The sequence below is a fragment of the Notamacropus eugenii genome, chromosome 4 (genome assembly GCF_028372415.1).
Source record: "Notamacropus eugenii isolate mMacEug1 chromosome 4, mMacEug1.pri_v2, whole genome shotgun sequence".
Lineage (NCBI taxonomy): Eukaryota > Metazoa > Chordata > Mammalia > Diprotodontia > Macropodidae > Notamacropus > Notamacropus eugenii.
This window is the reverse complement of record NC_092875.1, coordinates 298454474-298464850: the sequence shown is the minus strand read 5'-3', so window position 1 is coordinate 298464850 and position 10377 is coordinate 298454474. Positions and strand designations below refer to the sequence as shown.

Genomic DNA, 10377 nt, shown 5'->3' with positions numbered 1-10377 from the left:
CCCCCCTCTCTTTTCCTCTCCCTCTAGCTTCTTCTCTCTTCTCTCTTCTTTCTCTCCTCTCTCTCTCTCTCTCTCTCTCTCTCTCTCTCTCTCTCTCTCTCTCTCTCTCTCTCTCCCTCTCTCTCTCCTTTTGCCATCTACATGATCCTTGATTAAACATGGAACAGGGTTAATAAAAAAAAAGGAAAACGGACTCAAGGAGAGGAAATGCAACTGTCAGAAAACGGGACGGCCAGATATCCTGGTGAACCTGCCTATGTCTGACTCAGTGTCAATCCACCATCTTCAGCCTGTGAACTTGTCTTGGGGTTTTTGTTTGGTTTTGGGGGTTGTTTTTATTGTTGGGTGGTTGCTTTTTTTGGAAGGGGGGAGGGGTGAAGTCAAGGTGGGGGCTGGGGTGGGGGTGGAGGTCTGTACTTGAGATCTGAGCCTTTGGTACCTAGGAGGAGGGTGCCTTAAGGAGCTGTAGCTACAGGCTCACTGGAACCTCGAGGAAGTGAGGAGATTCGGCCAAAGCCCGCCTGATGGTGTCTTCCCTCTTGGCTGGACCTGATGCCCCGAGCAGCCGATGGGAGACCCCCGCCCGGCTCTCAGGTAACAAAAGGAAATACAAACCAGTACGTCGTCTGCTGTTGGGGGAGGAGGTTGGGGGGAGGGGATATTATGGGGGATCCTGTGTAACTTGGGCATCGGATAGGAAACTTTATTTGGATTCTATATGCAATTTTATTCTTTTCCAATTGAAAGAGGAAATCAAGTAATGGAAGGTGGGGAGGCGGTCAGGAGTAAAAGAGGAGACAAAACTAGGCAATTAAAGCCCTTTCCATTACCGGCGCGGGGAAGGAAGGAGGTGCACTTGATTCTTGGATCGAGGGAAGAGGTGAAGTTCAGCTTTATAAACGTAACCATTCTCTGGGTTTCCGTAAGGCTCTGTTACTCCCCTCCCCTTCTCACCCCCCTCCACTTCTTTTTTAAAAAGAAAGCAATATAAAATGTCCAACTGCCGGTTAAAATCATGACCCCAAGCCCCGAGGAGTCTGCCCCCTTGTCTATCGCACAAATAGCAGCCAAAGGTACCAGCGACTCTAGGGCCACTCGGGCACCCCTGAGAGCCAAACCTATGGTCTTTATCCCCGCATCTCTAGCTCAGTGAGGCGCCGGGAAGCAAATCCGCCTCCTAACGGACTCTTCCTACTGCCTGCTGTCCTCGGTAAAGCAAAGAGGACACAAACACACTCTCTCTTCCCTCTCCAAGCTCCAGATGCCCGATCCTTTACCTGCATCTACTCCTACCACTTACTAACCTCCTCCCCCCTCAGCACTACATGCCCCCCCCCCAAAAAACGCACACATACCCCGGGGTCTCGACCATCCCCGCGGAGTAAGCACCTATCGAGGAACTGGGGGTGGGTGGGTGTTAGGTGGGAGGATAGTAAAGAGGCTGAATGGGGTGGGGTGGGAGATGAGAAGGGGTGAGAAAGAAATCTATGCAAAACCCACAAATCTCCAAACTTTTGGGGGCCGATTTAGGAGGAAGGGTCATCCCGTAAAGGGGGGCAAAAGGGGAGGAGGGTATCAGGAGAGTTTTTCGGAGAGCGGTGACTTCTGACAGCCCCGGAAAGCTTCTGATCTGACAGCTTTCCAGCTTCTCTAAAACGCAAAAGGCTGAAAGTAAAAAAGAAAGGAGAGAGAAAGAAAGAAAGAAAAATCTCTGGAAAACGTATAGTATCAACCACTTACACTTAATCCAAAAGTTAAAGCCCGAAAAGAAGCACCCTAGAAAGAGGAGAAAATAAACCTTCCAATTCCCCTCCGTCCTAAAGCAGAGCAAGTCTCGTATCTAAAAAAGGGGGAAAGAGACAGAAAAGGGGGGGAGAAAGATACTCGGGATATGGGGATGTGTGTGAGGGAGGGAGGGAGGGAGAGAGAGAGAGAGAGAGAGAGAGAGAGAGAGAGAGAGAGAGAGAGAGAGAGAGAGAGAGAGAGAGAGAGAGAGAAGGGAGAGGGAGAGAGAGGGAGCGAAATATCAAAGATTGTGCAAGATCAGCCTGGAAAGATAATCGATACTCGACCTAAATTTAACACAAACTACTCAATAAAAGTTAAAGAAAAAACTTACTTTCCATTTCCCCTGCAGTTCCTATTCGATCTTCGCCTTTTTTTTGTTTTGCTTTTATTTTACTTACAGCTGATCACATCCAAGTAAAACGAGAGGGTTCATTTAGAAAAAAAATAAAAAAATAAAAAAATAATCCTCGAACTTTATTGGGTGAAAATAAAAATGCTGGAGCAAAAAGTGGGGGGCATGGAGCGGTCCTTGGGGGTCCAGGAGTAGTTAAAGCATGTGCCGACCGCGGTCTCGCTGTTTGGTTGTGAAGGGGTTGGGAAAAGGAGGAAAGGAAATGAAAATCCGATATGTCTTTATTCTGCTAATTATTATCGTTTTAGCCCTGTTTAAAAAAATGGCTGATTAAGTTGAGTGCGCATGTCTTTGTGTGTCTATTCCCGATATGCACTCTGGGAATGAGAGAGGAGAGAGAGGGAGAGGGGGAGAGAGGGAGAGAGAGAGAGAGAGAGAGAGAGAGAGAGAGAGAGAGAGAGAGAGAGAGAGAGAGAGAGAGAGAGAGAGAGAGAGAGAGAGAGAGAGAGAGAGAGAGAGAGAGAGAGGGAGAGAGGGAGAGAGGGAGAGAGGGAGAGGGGGGGGGTCAGGGAGAGAAGGGGGGGGGGGTGTAGAGAGAAAAAGAGAGAGAGTGGTGTAATTAGTGAGGTGATCAACATTCTCCAGACTGCAAATGACGCGCAGCCCCGGACTTAGAGGAGCTAAGGCTGCCGTAGTGGCTTCTTGTAGGACTCGGAGGGGGCTGAACCGGGAGGCAGAGCAACCAGCCCGAAGAAGAGGGAGGCTGAGAAGGAACTCCATGGGTGCGAGCACACACACACACACACACACACACACACACACACACACACGCACAAGTCTGCCAACTTCATTAGTAACACACTGAAAGTAGATGGGTTTGAGAAAAAAGAAACATAAAGGAAATAAATAAATAAAAGAATCGTTGCTTTTTAGCTATGCAGGAATTAAAAAAAAAAGTAAAATTATTATTGGACTAAAGGCTTGTTTACTATGGAGTTGAGGAGAAGCATGGATCTAGGGACCATGAATGAAAAATAAACTAAGACAATAGGCTTAATATCTCATGTGTTTGAATGTATATACAAATATATGTAAATTTATGGTATATACATTTGCATGCAGTTACACACATGCGTATTATATAATGTGTATTTTCATTATAGATTTGTATTTTATTCGTGCATGTACATATCGCTCATTTTAAGACTAGGCTGAAGAAATTACCCAACTAAGAGTAAACTTCCCAGGGAACCAGCTAAAAAACAGGAAAGCAGCTAAATTATATTTTCAATATTGTATCTGTCTTACATAAATCCAATAAAATACCCTTAACGGGACTTATTTTTTATAAATATGCTTTCCTCTTGTGAATCTGTAGAATTATCTTTCTTGAAGAGCATGGTGAATTTTGAAATCCCACTACAGATCTCATTAGAATGAAATATACTCCAACTGTTTTCTTGTGTAAAATTTAAGGTGGCTGATTCTCATTTGAAAATCTAATTATCTTTTCTCAGTACTACAGATGTGAATATGAGTGACACTTTCATTAAAAGATAATTAACTAAAAACTAGGAATAGACATACTTTTAAATACCCCCCTACTGATGATTATAAAATGCCACCCTACTGATGATATATAAAATCAATTGTAAAATTCATAACTATTCAAATAGTATCTTAATGTGCTAATGGACACAACTATGATCCATATATCTAGTGTCTCAGAAATGGGAATTCTAGTGAAAGCACAAGAAAAACAAAACTCAAATAAGAGTTAAAAACAAGAGATATTCTCAATGTCAAGGAATCTGGGCAGGTGAACCATAACCTCCTTTGGAGATGACATGCCTTTGAAGTTCAGGATTCCTAGGATAAGCGTCAAAACCCTGTCTTAGGCCTTAAGCACCAAATCCACCAAATACCAACAAAAAGGTTTATCACAAGCCCTTGGAAACACAGAAGATATAAACATGCATCTTTTTGGGCCCTAAACCTTCCATTCTATAGGAGCATTTTGCAAATCCTAAAACTGATGCCAAAAGGAATTAAAAACACATATAGAAATAACTGAAGAATAAAAGGATTCTCCTCCTCCCCTTCCCCAAGGGCAGGAATAGGCCAGGGTCAGAAAGTTCATTTGCTTGAAGGATATTGTTAAGGTTAGAAATTTTTTTTGGAGGGAGTTGTCCAGTGGATGGAATGATTACTATATCTATGACCTCATTAAGAAAAAAATAAAGTTACCACTGAGGGGGCAAAAATTACCAATATGTTGGAAACTAGGTCTTCTAAATCTTTACTGAAAGAAAATCATATACTTATCCCAAGAAACCATTCCATTCCAAACTCTGTCCAAAGAAAACCACAGAAACTGTAGCACTTTTGGTTTCTTAAGAGATACTTTGTTTACAACCCTACCTTAACATGATAGTACATCATCAATGTGTAAAAGATGACCTAAGCATAGGTCATTCCTAAAATGAAAAACGTCTACAACATACAATAAAAAGGGGACTAATATAGCACTAATCTTTCCATTATTACATTCCAAAGAATAAAGCACTCCAATATGTCTATACACTCTCACAGATACAAACATATATGCATTCATATATACGTATCTGAAGCATTTAATGAAATTGAGGGAAAATTAAGACAGGAATTTTCAGGTTCAAACTAGGGAGAAAGAGAACAAGGACTGAGAGAGAGAAGTAAAGTATCTTAGCTCAATTTGAGAAAAATAATTTCCTGTGACTTCCGACTTCAGAATGCATATGATCAAGGAAACACCTGAGAACAAATATGTCTATTTCAAACTCAGGTGAAGAGAGTGGCATTTTTTTCTTTCGCTAGAATAGGAAAACGAAGACAATTTAGTTATAAAGTTCTATTGCTCTACCCCAATATCATCAATAACATTAATGTCATTAATGACAAAACATAATATCGGTCATTCTTTTGGTTGTCAATTTTCCTTCATTTTTTCTTGGAAGAATAAAGCTTTTAAGGTTCTTGAATTACAGCCAAGCGAACAAAGGGGAGGAGAGGGCAGGATTTGTGAGAGGAGAGTTCACATTTTCAATCTTTTCTTCTGCTACTGTTCTCCGTCTCTCCTAACGTTTTATAACGTCTCTCTTTTCTCCTCTGTCTCTCTCCTTTCCTAAGAATAGTAGCTGGGTGATGGGAGATTGGGGGTAGGAGGTAGAGACTACGGGATGTTAACAGTTTCGAAGCAACACGGAGAACGCCACGTAGCTAGGAAAATCGAAGAAGGTTAATTTCAAGAAGCAGCAGCAGGTTTGTGGGATGCGATAAGAGTGGAGGAGCGTGGCGCTGGTAGGGGGGAAAGAAGCTCAAGAGCAGTGAGCAGACCCCGCGGGCTATACTGCTGATGCAGGCGGGATCCCCAGCGACTCGACCCGGCTGCAAGGTTTCCTAGCCTCCGCTCTCTCCCCCCCTTTCCTTGCACTGAGCTCAGGGAAAGACCCCAGCTGCTTCTCTCGGGTCTCTACGGACACCGCTTTCACCAACCTTTGCCTAACGGCTCCTTTCACCCTTCTCCCCTCCCCCTACCCCATCACCTCGGGTCATCCCTAAACTTCTCTCCACTTAGTGATCCTCTTTGGAATAAAAAAAAGAAAAAGATTCCAAGACCTCCGCTGCCACCACAAAGCTTTGATAGTTTTCATTTCAAAGTGAAACAGGCTGATCTTTCCCTCCCACACGACCTCCCCCACGACCCTCACCTCCCCCAACTCCCCCCCCCCCCCATCCAAGCCCACAACAAACTCCTTCTGACCGGGTGAAGGATCGCGAAGTGGGGACAGCGAGGAGGAGACCAGAGTGGTAGGTCTGAGGGTTGTGGTCCAAGAAGAATTAACAGTAAGACCAATATAATTTCTATATCCAGACGCTTTCTGAGGCATGTTTTATTTCCCAAATCTTCTGTGCGGACACTCAGGGCATTAGAATAGGTATAATTATAGTCGTTCTCTCTCCCTCCCCCTATTCCCCACCCCCACCTCATCAATTCACTAATAAACGTTCCACTTCCCTCTTCCCCACCTCCCACCCTCTCCCTGCCAGTCTCAGCCCAAGGGAAAGAGGGTCCCTGTCTTTTGACTGCGCTCCCTAAGTCTATAGATGAGCTCAGTTTGAAACGAGGTATTACAAGATTTCAATGTTAGAAACCCTTTATCTGAGCAACAGACACTTTCAGATCCTCAACCCCCTCCTCCTTCCCGCTTTTTGTTGTGTCTTCTCCTCCCGGGGGCTATTTGACAAAGGCACTGTATTAACTAACATTTTTGTTTAACTCAGCAACTTCTTTTAAAACATATTTAAACCTGATAGCAATCTTTGTACTTTTTTTTTTTCTTTTTGAGAAGTTGACACGGGCGAAGAGCGTATGGTTTATTTTTGAAGGTATCACATACTCACATCCAGTAAGCACATCAACAAAATTCAGCACTGGCCAAAAAATTAAGAGTCCAATCTCATTACTATAAGAAAAGTATATTTCTGCAAGAAGAACGAAAAACAAATATTGGTATTTAAAAGTCTCCCTTAATATACCGGCGAACGCTAGTTTGTGAAGGTGCACCGATAATCAAGTGATTTTTTATCAAAATTTAAGTTCAAAAGATAAAAGCATCTTGACAATATATTTTACATGTTGAATAGTTCAGCTCCTGATTGGCTCCCTCCCTTCACATCTTCCTCAAATCTCCTTGCTTCCACTCCTCTCCCCATCATCCCTTAACTCCCTTTCCACAAAGACCAATGTCCAGATTTTTAAATGTATAGAACTGTGTATATAATATAGACATATGCATATATGTGACATACAATAAAGGGCACAGTGAGGAGGGGGAATGGAGGGTGTGAAATCTTTCAGGTCTCAGCCGGCTTCTGTCTTTTCTTTTGCAGTCCCAGAAACTCCCTTTCAGCTCCATCCTTGGCATATCTTTGGGATTAGATACCATGAACCTAAGCTTCTGGCCTTGGTTGGAAAGGCAAAAGTAGAGACAGTGGGTAGAAGGGAGATGTGGATACCCGAAGATGAGAAAGCAAGAGAGAGAGAGAGAGAGAGAGAGAGAGAGAGAGAGAGAGAGAGAGAGAGAGAGAGAGAGAGAGAGAGAGGATGAACGAAGTCAGGCGCCCTCTGGCCTTTCAGAGGTCAGTGCTTTGACAGTACTCTGACCTCCCTCCCCTCACAGCAACCACCCTGGTGTTTATAAACAAAATCAGTCAGGACTTAGCCCCAAACAATAGCAGTTCACTAACTTCACAGCCAGTTCAACAGCTCTTATGCAAATTAGGGAAAACAATTCTCCCCCCCCCCCCCACCTCTCCTCAACTCCCCTCAAAAACATACAGAGACATAGACACTCAGGCATACGCTGTAGTCTATTTTCAGCACGAGTATACAACTGGGATTTTATCTTCTGTCCAGGAAAGAATCTTAGGAGAGAATGAAACTGATAAAAATAGAAAGGAAGGAGGGAAGGAAGGAAGGAAGGAGAATAGAAAGAAACAGAGAGAGAAAGAGGAATTTTATTATATAGACAACTAAGTTGTGAATTCTTTTTAACCAAAATCCATCAATCTTCCTTCATTGGGACTAGAATCCTTAGTCTATTAGACAATAGTGCTAAACTCCTTTAGCTAGATAAGATGATCATAAAACAAGAAAAAAATGTTATATTCCTTCAAACACCCAAGTTTCCAAAGCAAAAGTGCAGAATTTATGGTTAAATAAAAGCCACAACCTCTGTTGCTCCGTAAAACCTAAATATAAATTAGAAGTACCGATAAAAAACCTGCAGCAAACAAACAGTACATCTGATCTGACTTACAAAATGTATAATTAAAACCATCTTTAATTACAAAAAAAGCAGCAAGCAAAAAACTAAATGAATCAAAGCTTTAAGGGGGGGGGGGGGAATGTTGTAAGCCAAAGTATAGAAATGATAGCTCTACATTAAATCGTAACTGAAACTCCAGTTCAGGAATTGATTACACCGAGACCAAAGGGGTAAAAAAAAGAAAAAAAGAAAGAAAGAAAAGAAAAAAGTGGAAGGGAGAAAAGAGGTTAACTGCAATGATTTTCAAACTTCTGCCTTAAAATAACAATCAGTGAAAGCTTAAGAGAAAAAAAAGTTAAAGGAAACATGTACCTCAAGAGCAAAAAGATCATCGCCTTTTCTTCTTTGTCTATCAGTCTCCAGTTAAAGCATATGGAAAATGTTTTCAAAATGCCTAGATTTGGCACATTGTCATTGCAAAGAGAGGAGTGCAGTGATGCTGTTATAGAAAATGGGAAATAAATTCAGGATTGGGTACTGCCTCCTTCAATGCGGATTTATCTAAGTTTAATTTAATATTCTGCAATCACTGTAAGATCACATATAATTCACAAGGTTTTAAAGGGCTTTGCTTAAATACTTTGAGGAGAGAGAAAATGAAATTTAAAGAGATTCAGCCATTGCTTGTATTTGTATTTATTTTGCTGTTCGAAGTATTTTAAGTTACAATTCAAAATAATAAAATGATTGAAATATTAGCTTTCTTTAGGGAGGATATTGAAGGAAAGCATTAGCTTTATTAAAATCATTCTGAACGTAAAATCAAAAAGCACAAAATGGTTGTTTGTAAAACACTAAACCTTTAATCGATTTATTGGCATTCCGATCGATTAGATAAACGGAAATCTATAGCAAACATCAAAGCATATAAAACATTTCTCTATCTCATTTATAAACAAAACTTTTCTTTTCAGCAGAAAAAAATGATTATCAAACGACTAACAGGAAATTCTTCAGATATCAAATTACGATAATAAAATTATTTCCACATGGAAAGGGGTAATGACAATGATGATAGTAATTACAATAATGAATAATTCAGCAGCCCTTTGACATAGAGGGAAGAACTTGGTTCAGAGGCAGCTTTTGAAAGGAATTACTTTTTTTGAAAACACTTTTGTAAAAAGTCTACATATATTTTTTGCATGTGCCTTTTTTTTTTTTTTAAAAGCACGTAGGGGAATAGGGTAGTATGGCTGTTGGAGTTATGTTAATTTCCCTGCAGGTATAACAGAATCAACTTCTTTGCTAGCTTTCCTCACTGAATTACTTATTAGCAAAAAACAAATATGTAAATGAGAGCCACCACGATCAAGTACAGATTTGTGTCTGGACCTCAGGGTGTCTGAAAACCTTTCCTTCCCTGTCTACTTGTCTTACCTCACAAGGTACTTTCCAAATTATCGAGGGAGGGAGTGTACCCTCCCCAATCTCCATTAGTAATCATATATCTGATCATTTGTATGAAAGAACATAATTTGTTTAGAGGGGAATATCGCAATCGGAAGAAATGCAGCAATCAGAGTTTCTGTCATTCTGCCTGCATGAAGAGGAAGTGTTGCTGTAACGGGTATTATGTTTATTTGATAAAGAAAATCAATGAAAGTGGCTGTAAAGTAGTTAGTGAGGCGTGTGTTTGGGACTCGGATTGAATAGTGACTCCAGCAGGCTGGTCGATGAGCTCTCTCAGAGCTATAGAAATCCTGCCTCACCCTCAGAACTAGCACTGACCGCAGCACCTTGTCTCGAGCTCTCTTCTTCATTCCTTCTGTCTCCTCCCTCTGTCCCTTCCACCCTCTTCCCTCCCACCTAGTTGTTCCTCTTTCACTCTCGATTCTTCCAGTTGACTGCCATTTACTTTATCCACTCTCTTAGGTCCTCCGCACACTCCACCCCTTCAACCCAGAACCCCATACCTCGCTTTCCTCTCATTTCCTTTCTTATTTTGGTTATTCTTTCCTTAACTAGTACTTAGTTTCTCCACTTGTTTGCCTTGATTTGGAATCTTCCGCCCTTCTTCTGATTTTCTATATCTGCGTTGATTTACTTTTGCTGACAGTTTTTCTCCATTCTCTTCTCACTTTTCCCTTCTCTTACCAATTTATTTAGAACTGGGGTCTTCTTAATTTTCCGAGCTAATCTGTCACTTTCTTCAGACATTCTGGACGAGCTCTACATCAGAGCGCACCCTTTTTCTCCTCCTTCATCTGTACCTCCCCACACTCCCATCCTTCATCCCAAGGAATTTGAGAACTTTGGGGATTCATCTCTATTCTTTTTAAAAAAAATAACTTTCCCTTTTCTTCTCTGCTAAACTTATCCTTAGTAGTATTTTCTCCGTTTCCTTTCCGATTTTACAATTTACAT

General features: G+C 41.4%; 1 protein-coding gene across 7 annotated transcripts in view; it reads right to left on the bottom strand.

Moving 5' to 3' along the window:
* ZFHX4 (zinc finger homeobox 4) overlaps positions 1 to 6120 on the bottom strand; it is a 228077-nt gene extending 221957 nt beyond the window's left edge. For 5 of the 7 annotated variants that reach the window (XM_072604923.1, XM_072604922.1, XM_072604929.1 and 2 more), the window contains exon 1: positions 2120 to 2489. The gene's annotated coding sequence lies outside the window, so the exon portion shown is untranslated. Of the gene's footprint in view, positions 300 to 2119; positions 2490 to 5942 lie in introns of those variants that run through there. The other 2 variants (XM_072604925.1, XM_072604924.1) reach the window with 2 other exon arrangements.
* Positions 6121 to 10377: the final 4257 nt, after the last annotated feature.